At 37.9% G+C, this 16,819-nt stretch overlaps 1 protein-coding gene across 3 annotated transcripts in view; it reads left to right on the forward strand.

Annotated features, from left to right (window-relative positions):
- Positions 1–4,260: 4,260 nt before the first annotated feature.
- Positions 4,261–16,819, forward strand: part of syt2a (synaptotagmin IIa) — a 57,586-nt gene continuing 45,027 nt past the window's right edge. For 2 of the 3 annotated variants that reach the window (XM_035522451.1, XM_035522452.1), the window contains exon 1: positions 4,261–4,546. The gene's annotated coding sequence lies outside the window, so the exon portion shown is untranslated. The remainder of the gene's footprint in view (positions 4,547–16,819) is intronic. The other variant, XM_035522450.1, reaches the window with a different exon arrangement.

Genomic DNA, 16,819 nt, shown 5'->3' on the forward strand with positions numbered 1-16,819 from the left:
TGATCTTAGATAGTTTGTGTATCATGTAAGGTTTATTCGGTTTTAATATGGACAGTACAAACAACCCCTCAACACACAAACGAGCAGCTGTTCTGGGCTTGATTACACCTGACAACAACTAAGAGTCAATGACTCCTATATATTTTGCACTTTGATGTCAGACTTGTCTATACATATCCAAGAGTTAGGATAGGTAATTCCCCATGTTGCACAAAAATCAGTCATATATATATATATATACATATACATACACACACACACGCATACATTGCCTGGCCAAAAAAAGGTCAGCACCTGGATGTAACTAAGCAAATAGATAAGAGCCTCCCTTTGGTTAATTATTGCATGGATGATTATGTTTGAGCTGGCAACAAGTTATTCAACCCTAACTGATGCAGTGAGTAGCTTCTCATTTGTTAAACAACCATGTCGAAAAATACATCCTGTGGTCGTGGAAAAGATGTTAATCTGTTTCAGAAGGGTCAAATTATGGGCATGCATCAAGCAGAGAAAACATCTAAGGAGATTGCTGAAACTACTAGAATTGGGTTAAGAGCTGCCCAACGCATTATTAAAAAGTGGAAGGACAGTGGGGAAACATCATCATTAGCCACCGTGGAGTTCAGACGTGAACCCCATTGAGAATCTTTGGGATGTGCTGGAGAAGACTTTGCGCAGTGGTCCAAATCTCCCATCATCAATACACGATCTTGGGGAAAGATTAATGCAACTCTGGACAGAAATAAATGTTGTGACACTGCAGAAGCTTGTGGAAATGATGCCACAGCGAATGCATACCATAATCAAAGCTAAAGGCGGTCCAATGAAATATTAGAGTGTGTGACCTTTTTTTTTTGGCCAGGCAGTGTATAATTCATTAATTAAAATATATTTTTTAAATTTGTTTATTTTTTGGTTTACAATACTGCTAGATCCACCATAAATCCTAATGTGCTACTGATTAAATGTTATATAGAAATCCTTATACTTAATCATTTAAAGCATTATTGACTCCTTCTCTATTCCTTCTATCTTTTAATGTATTGTTTAGTTCATTATTGATGATTAGACAATAAACTTTCCATTAATTGGAGTTTGGCTTATGGGTGGTACTTCTGATTTTTGATAGATGACTTAACTGACAACTACATCACTGACTACCTTGCAAACCTGCAACTCTGAGACTGTTAGAAAGTGTGATACAACTACAACTGATTATTACAAGATTTCTACCAAATATGTCTTTTTATGCAGCTTATTTTGCCGCATCATAAATTATTATCTAAGGTATTCATGAATGAATGAAGTTACACTTGTACCTTTCTTAGAATGACACTTTACAAGCAACAAACAGGATTTACATCCAATCAACACACCACTGAGAAGCAGCAGCCAATTGCACACAGCACACTCTCAACCAGAAACCACAGCCCCACTAGGAACTTCATCAAGTACTTCAGGCACATGAAGGGGAGATGAGAACACACACGACAGAGCACAATCCATCACTGAGCAATAGCCACATCAGGGACATTAGCATACAACCAGGTTTCAGAGAATAATGTACAGTACAATAAGGTACAGCTATTCATCCTGTGTGAAGAAATCCTCAGTCTCATCTCATCTCATCAGTCTTGCTGACAAAAGACTGGGTGTTGGTGATGAACAGGGTTGGTAGAGTTGGCTTGTTTGGGTAGCTCTTTAGCGTACTATGAATGCTCTCTCACCTGCCCTGCTTTTCATTCCTCTCTCACCTTCGCCTGTGTCACTACTTCGTGGAAGTGGTAGTCCAGGCAAGCAATGATGTGCAGAGTAGCTTACCAGCAAAGTTGGGTAGTGGAGTTGGAATAAAGCTTTTTACTGTATTCAGTATCTTTTGCAGACTGTATATTGTGTGATTTATACTGACAGGATAAAGAGGGTAAGTGTAAAAATAACACCTTAAACATCTTCAGTAGGTAGATTGTTTGTGATCCCTGTTTGCTTCTAGTACTCGTCAACTTGCTGCCTTCCTTCCAAGTGGTCTTGTCACTAAGGTTGGACCATCTGAAGCAGTCTCTGACAGTAACTTAGTCAGTAAAAATGATGGCAGCTTAATTTGCTCTTTTTTTTCAGATGGCCAAAGAGACAGGAAAAGTGCAATGTAAATAATTCTAGAGAGTTCTGATAACCATGAATGGTGTTTGTGGCCACACCAGAGGAGAAAGGGAATGCTGCCTGGAATTTCTTGGGGGGGTGCTACCAAGCCTGGGAGAGCTGAGGGACTCCACAGGGACCGCGGTGTAGGTGGTTTGGTGGATCTGGCTAGGTCCATGGCTAGCGAAGATATATCCTGTGTTCCCCGTCTTCCATGGAAAGGCCAGGAGTACTGGGTGGGTCCGCCCAAAGCCCTGGAGGTGGACTGCCTCTGGGGCTCTCCTTGGGTGGCTGGCAATAGGAGCTCCATAGTCCGGAGTAGCATGTCTGGATCTAGGGTAGATGTGCCCCTCTGTGTGTGTCCCTCTGTGTGTTCAGCCCCTTGGGAGGGGGTACTGTCATGGAACACTCCCCTTCCTGATCACACTCGCTGCGTGCAGTGGGAGTTTCTTGTTGACTGTGACTTCTCTTGTTTGTAACCACACCTATGTTGTTTAGCACACACCTGCACCTGGTTTAGTTTTGTTATATCTGTAAGTATTTAAACCCCTGTTAGTGTGTGCATCGGTGTGAGTCATTGTTTGTATTGCCTTTGTTCATTGTCACATTGTTCATGTTCACTGTTTACATTATGTGTGAGTGCCACTGTTGTATGCATCACTCAATAAATGTCTGTCTACGTTGAAGGAGTATGTATATCCTGCTCCTTGCCCTGCGGCACTCGGGCCTTTACACAATATAGTTCAATAATTCAGTATCCTACAATATATCTCAATAAAGTGATTTGTTTTCACTATTTGTTTAACTAAAAATTATGTACTTGACTAAATTAATAGTGATAACAGTGCTTTGAGTGTGGTTCATATAACATTGTTTGAATGCACAATCTAGTCCCCCAGCCCCCCAAAATTCATCTTTAAACTTTACCAACCTTCAAGTACAGTGCCCTCTAGGGAAAACATATAGTGTAGCAATAGTAAAGTGGATATGAGTAAAGGTCAGTCATTTCTGTTTACATTATATAGTTAACATCCAAGTGTATTGTTTTAGCTATTAATCTTAATGCATATATTCTGCTCTGCCTTATACTGTAGCTATACTGAAACTAACAAGAAAGCAATGGTTAGTATAGTGAAGAATGGCTATCTAGACACATAAGCATATCCTTTAAGGAACACTTAGGAGAAGACATAAATAACATTTAATCACCTATAATAGCTAACTGATAATCAGGAACATTAATTTTATAACTATTATTAGGAAATTATAGTAATAGTTTTGGTGAGAAAACTCTTACTTCTTTGAATTATAGAACAGACGAGATAGCTCAAAAATTCTGTATCCTATAATATATCTCAATAAAGTGATTTGTTTTCACTATTTGTTTAACTAAAAATTATATACTTGGCTAAATTAATAGTGATAACAGTGCTTTGAGATTTCGAACCTTAAGCAAACTACTTTCATATTGTTTGGTCTTTTTCAGTTCAGATGTCTGCTGGGGGGTGGGGGTGTAGAGGTTTAATTATTCAGCATTAAAGCATTGGTTACCCACAATGCATCTGCCATAGCCTTTCAATGGATCTTTGGCCTTGCTATCACTGCTCCCAACCCCCACCTCGCTTCTGGGACAATAAGGCTGCACAAATCAAGTGTCGAGCACTTAATCAAGCACCAGGGAAATGTTAAATATCAAGAGGGATTTGACACCACTTCATGCGCTATGTTTTCCCTATGTTTTTATAGGGAAAATTCTTAACCACCTCGAACTATATAATTTGCTAGACTTGCTGCAAATCTGTAGCAGTCCTGTTTTCTGCCTTTTATACAATTCCTTATACTTTCTGTCTTTCTGTTCATGATATACTGTCTTGCTCTTAGAGTTTTTTTCTTTCCATTCTACACTGCGCCTAATACTGCAGAGCTCAGCAGTCCTCCATTTGTGGATAAGCTTGCACTTATGTGCTTTAGCATGAGGATGTGTGTGCATGCAAGGCTGTGTGTATGCTAGATTGTAGGTTGGAGGAGGTCTTTGTTAGGCAGCAGAGGCTTTCCCCTCCCATTTAAAGAAGCGGGCATAAATTACCCCAGCCAATCAGAGGACACTACAAGCTAGTGTAGCACCAAACCTGCAGCTGAGCAAATGAGTGAGAGAAGAGAAAAATGTCTAGCGTGTGCACACACCCTTCCCATGTAAAGACCTCTCAGTGTCTGTCCTTTTGCTGTGTGTAGTGTACATGTCAGAGAAAGAAGCTATATAATTACAGAAAAGGTATTGATGAGAATTCTTCAGTAGTCAAAGAGTTTAGGCATTTATGTTTGAGAGAACATTTTTAGGATTATTTTTTCTCTGAGGCTTTTGGTTTGAAGATTGGTTTGAAGTTTTCCTTTGGGTGAAAAGTCCCATGTGGTAAGTAGCATGATTTTTTAAAAAATATATAGCATATAAAGAAAGAAATATTACATTTTCTCATCTGATCTGAATTCATCAAGAGCTACAAGTCTTAATTAAGAGGCATAGAATTATGTCTTGCTGATCTGCGCTGGTAGGTAAAGTAATTGCATTACACTGGGTTCTTGCTGGGACAGTACAGTTAGGTAAGATTAGATTGTAAATGCTGCATCATTATGCAAAAGTGGCCCATGGTAGTGATTTAAATAATACAAAGTCTTGAAAGAGTGCAGCAATTGAAATGTGTACATTGTAATAAGAATTAATATGCAGGTTGCTGTTTATATATATATATATATATATATATATATATATATATATATATATATATATATATATATATATATATATATATACACACACCCACCCACACACAAACATATATTGCTGTTTGGGTTTATGATGTAAGTGTGCTGTCAACTAATATGTACAACTAATATGAACACGAATGTAGGAAAGAGCCAACTTTTTTCTTTTTGCAAAGTCTTACAGAATACATGAAAAGAACGGTGAGGAAAAAATACAGATATACTGACATTTAACAATCTAAACAATTGGGTGTGGTTCATATAACATTGTTTGAATGCACAATCTAGTCCCCCAGCTCCTCAAAATTAATCTTTGAACTTTACCAACCTTCAAGTTCAGTGCCCTCTAGGAAAAACATGTAGTATAGCAATAGTAAAGTGGATATGAGTAAAGGTCAGTCATTTCTGTTTACATTATATAGTTAACATCCAAGTGTATTGTTTTAGTTATTAATCTTAATGCATATATTCTGCTCAAGCTTATTCTGTAGCTATACTGAAACTAATATGAAAGCAATGGTTAGTATAGTGAAGAATGGCTATCTGGACCCACAAGCATATCCTTTAAGGAAAACATAGGAAGAGAAGCCCTTTAATCACCTATGCTAGATAACTGATAATCGGGTAAATTGATTTTATAACTATTATTAGGAAATGGTAGTAATAGTTTTGGTGAGAACACTCTTACTTCTTTGAGTTATATTCTTTGAAATGTTTGAGATTCTGATTAATGTTAAGTCATGCAGTTCTCAGTGGTGCAGGTGTGCTGTATGAGGTACCAGACCAAGGCATCTCATCACTTATCTCCTCTGTGTGTGTGTGTGTGTGTGTGTGTGTGTGTGTGTGTGTGTGTGTTTGCTTGCATCTGTTTACTTAACAAGAAATGAGGAACAACAATATGTAAGAAAGCACATTTGGGGAGGATGTTAAAAGACAGATTGCAATGTAGGGCAGTAGAAAACCAAGTGCATGTAGAAGCACATAAAAGAGAGGCAGGTATAAATGTGTGTGTGTGGTAAGAGGCAAGGGGAGGGGAGGGATGGAGTGAGCATGCTGAAAGCTCTGAGCACTGCAGCATGCTGCGGTGCCCAGCCCCTGCCGACACATAGCAATGCCTAAAATGGACTACTGCAGCACATTCTTTCATGAACACTGAGAGGACCACTGATTTACTCACAATTCTGCAAAGACAACAGTATTACTGTGCATACAGAGGGAAACATTAAATGATTTGCAAATTATAAATTGGACTTTGCATCATTACAGCATTGTGAAATCCTATTATCCCACATGACATTCATGGAAATAGCATCTGCTATTTTTGTCATGTCTTAAAATCAGTCACAACACAAAACTTTCCATTCATAGCCAACCATATAACAGAGTGGATCACAATTCAGTTCCATTTGTGTCAAGTCAGCCCTCCTCAGATGGTATAAATGCATGTATTGATTTCTGGTTTCAGAGCACTTAATCTAATCTACAATGATGTTCACATGACTACTGTGCTACTTTAATTTTTATATTTCATGCACAAGAATCTACTCAGAGATTGTTGGCAGTCTACTCAGTCCTTGACAACTGCAAATGGTGAAAAATGTAAATGTATATTGCATTCTAACAGCAACTCTTTTTGAAGGTCACCCTTTACTCTTCTTTGTAATACTGCAATTTGTGGCAATACTCAGTCAGGAAAACAGAGTATTATGGAAAAAAAAAAAAATTTAGCCAAATATGTTTGCACTGTTATTACCTTACTTTGATCAATGTGCTACTATTTGAATGGATAGAACCAAATATGCTTTCCATCCAGAATCTTTAAGAACAAGAAACTGTAGGGCATTTCTCAGTGTTCTTAGGAAGTGCTGGATTTATAGAGCCATCTGTATAACATGCTAATCTTAGCACCAGCCTTCATTAGCTTTGCGGTATAAAGACAAATGGACTTGTGTCAAGCTGCCTAGTGTGTGCTGGTATTTCAAAAAGATCCCTCTGTCTGTACTTTTAACTGTTCATTGCAGACACTATGGCAGACACTATACCTAGAGTTTCTGTCCTGTATTGTAGCCAACAGGAAAACAGAATTTATGTTAGTTACCAAGCTCTGACAGGATTTTGCAGCATTAACCAGTTACATAACTACAAATCAATAACAATGTAGAAAAGGAGGAACAGGGCAGACCCAAGACATATAAAGTATTTCCGTTGGTGTTTTTGATAGCAATAAGCTATCTGCGCCACAAATAAAGCAGATGATGAGAAAAAAAGGGTCAAATAAATTTTAAACAAGTTCCTGTCTGTGAGCAGCAGATGACACAGATCATTGGTTACCAAACCAAATTTCTGTCCACCAGTGTGTGTGGGTTATCCTATATGTTGAATGAAACCAATTGATTCTAGTATAAAACTAAAGGCTTGAGCACTATGAAAGTGAATGTTGAAATCACCAATAATAATAGCTCTTTCTTCCAAAGTAACTAGAGAGGAAATGCAAACTCATTAATAAATCCTGAAAATGCTGGTGGCCTATAGATACCAATTAGTAAAATAAAAAAGGCTGAGTAGGTTTCTTTTCTCTGGCTACATTGTTTATGTTAACAAACATAATTTCAAAGGATTTTATATCATAACCATCTTTCTGGTTTATGCGTAATGTGTCATAAATAACTGCAATGTTGCCTCCATGGCCAGTTAGACAAGCAAAGTGTTATATGCTCATATATGTACTATGTACTATGCTATATGCTCATATATGTACTATGTCCATACACATATGCTGAAAAGGGATAGTTATGACTGGGAGAATGGGGGAGGTGCTGTGTGGGTGGATGTGTACTCAGCTGCCAAGTCACTCTCCAAGGGAAGGTGGTGTACAAGATACATGACTGTGTCTACCCTACTACTGTGAAGTATGGGAACTACCAATGCCTCACACGTCTCATCCACATGTTGGGTTTATGTAGTACTGAACTCTACTCTAAAGACAGGAGACTGGGAAACTGAGGTGTTCCATCTACCGCTTGCATGTTCTCCTAAGCACTGTTGTTCCCTGACAAAAGTCCCTTTATTCCTGGCCTGTTGGTAAAGGGATGAGAAATAGTATTTCTACATTTTAACCAGTATCATTGCTCTCATACCGCTTCTGGAAATGAAATGCAGACTCAGGTTTCATGAGGCAGTGCTGAGCTGCCCTACTCTTGTCCTAGGAAATCTGTCAGTTCCAGGTGAAAACCTGGATACTTGCATCCAACTAGCTGGTACAGGAAGGACAGGGGCAAAGCCAATGGTGAGTGGCCTCTTTTCATTTCCAAATGAAACACATGGGCTGTAGGGAACAGGCACATATCCCTGCAAGAAATGGGTACAGTTTCTTCAGTGGGGAATGGCCATAAGGGTCAAGCCAACGTGATGGTGCTCCCAGAGTCCATGAGAATCTGGTCTCATTAGTCGTTCATGCCCAAGAACCAGTTCTGACCATCACCGGAGCCTCTGTTAACATTGCAGCCTGCCAGACCTTGGATGGGATGCTGTGGTCATAGCTCTGTAGGCATAGCATCGTCACAGATGCTGTCTCTCCTTTCAGGGCTGAGCACCCTAAAATCACTGTCAGTGAACTCTGTAAATTTGACAGTCTCCTTCAGGATCCTTGAGCCTTTTTGGCGAACAGCATTTCTTAACTCAAGCAATTGTGTGTGCCCATGTCCTTGAACTTGTCCATTGCCACCTACTCCACAATCTGTTCTGCATCTAGAGCATCAGGTTGCAGCCACCTCTTTGTGAGGCGAAGTAGGTGGGTCATCTGTTTGGCCCAGTGATATCTCTTTTACTACCCAAAGAGATATTCAGTGGAGGAAGCAGCAAAACCTAGTCCCACACAAACTAAGATATTAACTTTCAGGTCATCATATTTGTTGTCATGCGTTCATGGCAGGGAGAAGTAGACCATTTGGCTCTCACCTTTCAGAAAAGGTCAATGGATCCTTACCTACTCATTTTAGATGATAATATTGAGACATAGTGGACTGGGAGGTCTGAGATGAGTTTTCTTGATTTTAAGGGTGGGGTTACAGCTGCATATTGAGTGGTAATCGCTGATCTGTTTCAGGCTACATGGTAGTTGTGGTTTCTAGAACTTGCAGAATAAGTTGATTCTTATTGTCTAATTGTCCACAGGTCTGGGTAGTGGAAACAGGAAAAAAGTGAACAAGGATAGAGCCTATCTATTTATCTGTTTTCATCTTTGTCATGGCAGTTGGTCATTGGCCAAACTCTTGCATTCTGCACCGCTGTGAGAGTACCTTAAGTCATTGAACAACATTAATCATGATCAACATACACACACAGACAAACACAAAAATTAAGTGTCAAGTATTTTTATTCACAAAATCAAAAAGCAATAGTAGGGGGGTGGGGGTCAACAGCAGAGCCACAGTGAGGGCATCAGTAGTGCATGCAGTGTGGGCAGCCATATCCAAGTTTGGCATAGCTCCCTGGCTGGCACTGAGGAAGTCCACTTGGCATGCAGTTTCCTCAATCCTCTAGGCAGTTGTATATTGGAAATGAGGCAAAGGGAAAATACAGAAAGATAGTGAAAAAAATCTCAACATGAATTAAAGGCACATACACTCATGAGTCTCAGATCATGTTTTTATTGTGACAGATGGGTGAGTAGGAACACGTGCAGTGAAAATGTGCTGCCAGCCGAGTTTCATTCTTTCGCCTGCCCTCTGAGCCATCCTGTCTCAGCTGTCCACAACAGTGGTTTTGTCTTTAACACCATGGACAGCGCCACATTGCACTGAAGGCTAATGTTTGGCTGTTTCAGGGTGGTGAGACACCCTCCACCAAATAGCTCGTAGAAAGGCACATTCTCTATAAAAAAAAAAAAGAAATACATCACAATAAGGACATTTCATGTCTTAGAGTTTCTCTCTTAGTAATGATGATGACGACAATCATATAGGGACTGAAAAGAATATGCAATTCTGTTTACTACATTTTGTTTGTTTTCAAGAAGAAACAGATCTCTGATGCATTAACAATGCTTCTGTTTGCTTGTTTTGGTTTTGTTTTACTTGTATTATTACTATTTATTATTACCCTGGTAAATAAATTACTACTACCTCTACTACAGCCCCTTCCTCAACAGAAACAATACAAATACAATTTTTCATGGCCTTTCACAAGTTTTTTCATCTTCACATGAATGGCAATAACTGTAGAGTAGAGCAACATCAATTTACAGAGCTTGGCTTTGTTATGGTTCTTATTATGTTATGGTTAGTTGTTATGGTTCAACAGAACATGGTGACTAATGTGAACTGGGCAGAATATCATCTCTCAACTGGTTAATGGCAGTCCATGTAGCTAAATGTAAAATATTTTATTTTCAGATGGTTTATTATTATTGAGAAGATAAGGGCTCACTCAGGGCTACTCAGGGCTCACATGTTTTCACTTTCCACTAGTAGAATCAGCAGTTTTAAGAACAACAACAAAGAAACCCATTATGTAACCTCTCTCTGTTGCCCACAACAGACACCCAACTGTCAGCAATCTGCCATTCCATACAAAGTAGCTATCTTGCTGCTTATTATTCAGAACATCTAGCCTTCTATATCGAAGAATGGTCTGTACTCTTCTGTGATTTTGGCACATAAACATTTACATAACTAATTACAAATAAATAATAGTAATTTTGTATAAGAGTGTGTAAATAATGTAAATAATTAACACCGCACTATTTAACCTCATTTTACATCACAGAACAATACAAGACCTTGCATTTTTAAAGTTATATCTCCCATCCTGCAAACAGGATTTAATATTTATTAAAATGATAATAATCTATAAGCATATGGTTAAAGAATTAAATGTGGCTTTATGGACCTATTGCCCCTGACTGTGAAGTTCTGCAAAGAAGCAAACAGAAAAGGGAAAGTGGAGGCAGCCTAACATGGCTTTGTTGGAGTAGTTAAGGATAGACTGAGAAATGAGTTATTATAGAAGTTTATGATAAACTGAGAAATGGCATATTATAGAAGCATCAGAAAGCTGCTTCTTCTTGACATTTTAAATGTTATCTGTTTTACAGTCTAGCTATGAGTAAGGGGGTTGCAGGCTTCCCATTCAGTAGCAGCCAGTATAAATGTTATACACACATATACAGAATGTAAAGTAATTTCTCATTATCCTTGATGCTTTTGACCCATCTTTAAATTGTATAATGTACAACTTGCTCTGCTCATTGTACTTCTGAATCCAATTCATATTGATAGAGTTTACCAAATGTACAATTGAATAATTTGTCAGACCATTTTAGATTTGATAGAGAAATTCATCACTTTCTGGCCATTTAGATGTCTTTCAATTTTCATATTTGAGAATGAATAATGCCTGTATACAAAACCACACTTAGTCCCAGACTGGACACAAATAGTGATGTGATGTGTGATTCATTTCCCATCTTGGGCTACTTTGTTTTCCTGTTTGTACTTTTAGGCACACAGGGACACAAACAAATAAGAGCACAATCCAATTACATCCCCCAAAAAGTAACAGAGCCAATTTCCCCGATTGTCTCAGCTCTGCCACATTAGGTTTAATTCTTCTTGTTTTGGGATGACTATCAGACATAATACCACCAGGTTGCTACTAGCCTTAAGAGGGATTTGTGTGTTTATTTCAAATGGATATGTCATAGAAATCTGTTCCATTTGCCTGAGGCAATGTCTGCAGCCTAAATGATGTGACCCTATATGTTCTTCATCTATATGCATGGTGCTCAAAGTTTTCATGCATTGAATAATTGATTTTATTCAATGTTCAAGCTAATGAGACTTTCTAGTGGTATTGTTAATATTTTCACCTTAAAAAGGAATTATGTGCAGAGTACAAAACAATAAGAATACTTTGCAGCCCTTTTACTCTCAGCATAGCTTCAAGTTATTGGCTTCGATCTACACAAAAGTGTCAGAAAAATGACACATTTACTAGCCCATGCTTACTCCAGTGCTTTGCATAGTTGTGTTAATTTTCCTGGTAGTTTATTGCATTTTGAATAGTGTGTTAACTTTGTTGCACATGACTTTGCAGAAAATAATACATCATTTGAGAAAGAGATGTACCTGTCAATACTTTTTTGATACATTCATGCATTATTGCACTTACAAAGGGAGGCCCAAAACACACCACACAACAGCACCACTGCTGACAATGCTTCCCTGATCAGTCTTGCCTGAGTATTAATCATATTCACCTGTTCCCTCACTGATTAATTCCCTATATAAATATGCTTTTCCTTTGCTTTGTTGTAAAGCATTGTTTGCCTTGTGCCTGCATACTGAACCTTGTAGTAAAGCTCTCCTGTTTCTTGACTGGTTTGTTTCTTGTCTCAAGTTTTTTTGGATTAGCTTTTTGGTACTTTCGCTTACTTGCTCGCTTCCTTCAGTTTGTGACCCTAGCCTGTCACAGTTTCTGTCTATCAGTAGTGGTTTGGTTCTGTTTCCTCTCTATACACCTGTGCATACATCCCTTCCCATCAGCAGTTTGTCACAGAAGGGAGGCACAAGGAATCATGGGAGTCCTCACTGTGCCTCCCTACTTGCTCTCTCCCATAAATTTGCCAGCCACTGCCAACAAAGAATATTTCAACATAGTAACAAGTTTAGTAGAAGCAACTTCCTCAACTATTCCAAAACATTTAATACATAACTGGAATGTTTATTCTGGTGGAGTGTCCAGTTTGATAAGATTGGGCATTCTGCAATCGAGGGCCTTCTCAGCAATGCTCAACTGCTGAGGAAGGGACATGTTTATATGGATGACATATACACATTTACTGAGTTGTTCATGAGCATGCACAGTGAAAATACAAGACCTGTGGGAGCTTGTTGGTGGTCATACTGGCTCGCAGTGTACCAATGTTCAAAAATGTTTTGGTAGTTAATGGGCTAAAAATTTGGTTAAAACGCAATCATTTTGTTACTTTGATATAGTAATCCTTTGTATTATATTAGATACATTTTTAATAGGCATTCAGAAATCTGTAACAGAACAAAATTTTAAAGTAACCACAATGACCAACTGCATGCATACTTACCTTCATCATTTCAGTTATCTTTTTATTGACTAGACTCAACATGCCTGACCATACCATATACATGCATGTTGGAAATGTGGGAAATTTTCCTCTATGTCTCAAATCCAGTGGGATTATACCACTTTGGACAAATAATATGGAGGCAGATTGAGTAGTAATAGATAAAAAGATTTGACCACTTATGTTAATATTTGTTGAAAAAACTAGAATAGCTATTTTCTCGATTTCCTTTCATTAATCAAATTAAAAGGAAGTCCCCATTTTCCAGGACTCAGGAAAAAGTACCTGGTGGTTCTCCTCTGTAAACAGCCTTCATGTCAGTACATTAATACATACTTTGAACATTTGCGATTTTCATTTTTTGTATTGCATGCACAATGTAATGTCTGTGTACATTACTCTTACAACTGACTTAAGAAAAATTATAAACCCCCTTTAAACTGAAGATGGTAATATAGATGTATGTGCACTTTCAAGTTCCATGTTTCAAGGATTAAATATCCTCAAAATGATTTTGTCTTAATTTCTCGTATACAGTACTATTTATGATTTATAATGGGCTCTTAGTTCACTTGACTTTATCTCCTGTTTCAGTGAATACTGCATGATGACAGCATGCTACTCTTATCTTCCTAATAATACTGATGACTCCAGCACTGCACAAGTCATACCTCTAGAACCAACTTATCGGTTTCATAACTAGATATGTCTAATTAAAAAAAAAAAGATGTTGAGGTGACAATTATTCCAACACTGTTTAGAAATATTTTATTTGCATCAGTAGCTAGACACAGTTGTATATTCTCTCTGACCATGGAATCAAACCTTTGTTTTCATATAAAACAGTAAGGTTAGCTGAGGCACCAAGTTGGGATATGCTCATCCAGATGGTATCGTTATGGCTGGAGGCATTTGTGCTGGAAGCCGTTATCACACAATGTTTTTTAATGTAATTTTGATCATTTTTTTAATGTTCTGTTTTGAAAAATAAAAAATGTGACAATAGCAGATAATGCCTTTGGATTCTGTTTTTATTAAATAATATGCTTAAGAATGAGATGCATTTTGGCTGCATCCACTGTGTCACAGCACTATGGACCAAAGGCATTTGAAGGCTGACAATTGTTGTTAACATCACTGGGTATAGGTCATTGTACGAGCAACATTTCTGGTGCTTAATTGTGATGGGCAATGTTGGATTTATCTTATGACGTTTGTTAGCAAGCAAATGAATTGAACAAAACAATTTAGACATTTTGAAAATAGGAAGTAAACAACTCTAAGCATGAAACTTTCTGCTGGGAGCAGCAAGAGCAGAGTCTACTAACATTAGTGCTAGCATTAATGTTTATGACAGAAGCTAGGAGCCAGCTGCATATCCATGATCCTTCAGCATTTTATTGTCTCATCTGGCATTTTGATTGTTTATTGTAGTAGCTTGTTTGGTCTTGTGGTTGCATATTGTTGTTACTACAGATGGCACCAATCCAATGCCACATTTCAGAATCGGGTCAATATCAGTCAAAAATGCTGGGTCATATAGCAGGAGAAAAATTAATGAAACCAAGCCAATACTGTCACAAACCCTGCCTGAAAATATAGCACAGCAGTGCTTTGCATGTAACTGTAGTTTTCTTCACACTGACAATTAAAATTATGTTCAAATGCAAATATCCACACACTTGCATTGCTATCATGTAGCTTTGATAACCCAGTGTGGGGGAACAGGTTATCTGCCTTCTGGTGAGAGCATTTAAACAAGACAAAATAGCATCTTAGCACTTTTCACCACTACAGATGTGCGACCAATAGTGATTTATTTATTAATCTATTCTTTTTAAAAAACAATTGACATTGGTTCCCATTTGGTTGTGAAGTAAAGTTCTGGGACAGGAAAAAGGAGAAAGCAGCAGAAAACTAACAAAAATATTAATGAATGAACTCATTAGTCTGCTCAAACTGCATGAAACAAATTCAAGTTACTGTTAGACTGCTGAGTTTTAAAAATAAGCTAATTTCTCTCCATTTATAGTTTTTTTTTTTTTGCTATAAAGAATAACCATCTTGTAATTTTCAGATCACATTTCTATTGGTTTTAAGCAGAGGTCAAGTGAAGAGAGACTTATAGTAATGTAGCCCTTCTCTGTTTACTCAGCACCTTGTGTATGTCAGGTGTGTAGCAGGTAGAGTTGCGAGGGAAAAAGAATGCAGACAAACCATAATGTAAATTTCAATAGTCTGTGAGTGAGTGCACTCATACTGAGCTGAATGCACTCTGCAATACACTGATGCACTCATCTGAGTGAATACATGTGTGTATGTAACCAAGCAGGTGATGACCAAGGCAATAGATATTACTAATATTAATAAATATTACTTTAAAACATTTAAATAGTCTTATAATCAAAGTTTTTGTTTTTTCTAATTTTATTTATATTAATCTGTTATCCATGCATATCATTAGAAATACTAGTTTCACCCAACAACTGAAACACGGCTCCACAGTGGTTTCTAATGAAATATCATCAGATCCGTACAGAAAAATTGGTATCGTGCCATCTAAGGTTGTTACTGTCTTTATGCCTAACTGTACTTATGATGATGCTGCTAAATGACAAAGTCTGTGGTTTGCTTTGCCGACTTTTACTGCATGTTTCTCTGGGCTATATTTAATACAGTATATTATAATGTAGTATATTGTAGCCTATAAATTAGTTTGTTACTGTTGCTTTTCAGGTCTGTTGGCTGGTCTTTAAAATGCATGCAGTAGTATATTCAGGGGTTTATGGCACTGTTATATCAGTGATGTGCAAAAAAAATCTGAATCCATCTCTCTCTTGCTTGCTTACTTGCTTGCTAGAAGTTGTTTGTAGCCTAGACATTAAAGGTAGCCTACAAGCAGGAGGGCGGTTCTTGTGTATACAATGAACTATAATCCTTTCAGTGCCCGTAGGAGTATGATGATGCATAGTCTGCAGGGAAAAAAATGATTTAAACAGTGACCTTGGCCTTTTTTTTAAACTGATATTCCCCACTTCATTCTTCTGAGTAATTTCCCTGACTCCTGATTATTGCTTGGAAAATACTGCACCAGTCTGAACACAACTGGTTTCAGTTCTATACAGCAAATGTTTGTGTAGAATCCTCTGTGAAAACATTATCTTGTGCATAGGAATAGCTATTGATTTCTTTCACAGATGGACTAAAGCTCAAATTGACCTCATCATGGTTTATTGATGTCATTTATGACACCAATAGCTGTCATTAATCTCATTGTTCTCTCTTCAGAATAGATTTCAAAAACATCAGCTCTCCAACCCAAAAAATGGTTATATTTGATACGGTTCTTTCCTTAGTGATGGTTTCATCCACACACATCCCTATTGCAGAATGCAAATCACTAACGTTCCAAGAGCTTATTTTGTTATATGCCAAAAAATACAGGAGTGCTGTTTCTAGGCCAGTTTTGTTCTGCAGAGCAATGTGAGGAAGGTTTGTATAATCTAACAAATCTGATGCCAAATTAGCACTCCTGTTTGACCCTTCCTTCATGTTAAGGCCCATATCATGCTGTCAGTGAAAAACAGGCCAACCCCAGTGTGTGACTGCAGAGAGCTGCAGTCTAGTGCCAACCAAACCCCACCCTGCTCATACTGCAAGCTGTCACCAGGATGTTGCCTCTTAGCTGAACAGAACCCGTAGTATCAAAACAAAGAAAATCAAACACAAACTAAACTAAAACAACAAACCAAGAAACATTTGAGCAAGAAAGAGGAAGAATAAGTGTGATGAACATGGACACACTGAGAAAAGGGAATTCAG

The sequence above is a fragment of the Electrophorus electricus genome, chromosome 24 (genome assembly GCF_013358815.1).
Source record: "Electrophorus electricus isolate fEleEle1 chromosome 24, fEleEle1.pri, whole genome shotgun sequence".
Taxonomy (NCBI): domain Eukaryota; kingdom Metazoa; phylum Chordata; class Actinopteri; order Gymnotiformes; family Gymnotidae; genus Electrophorus; species Electrophorus electricus.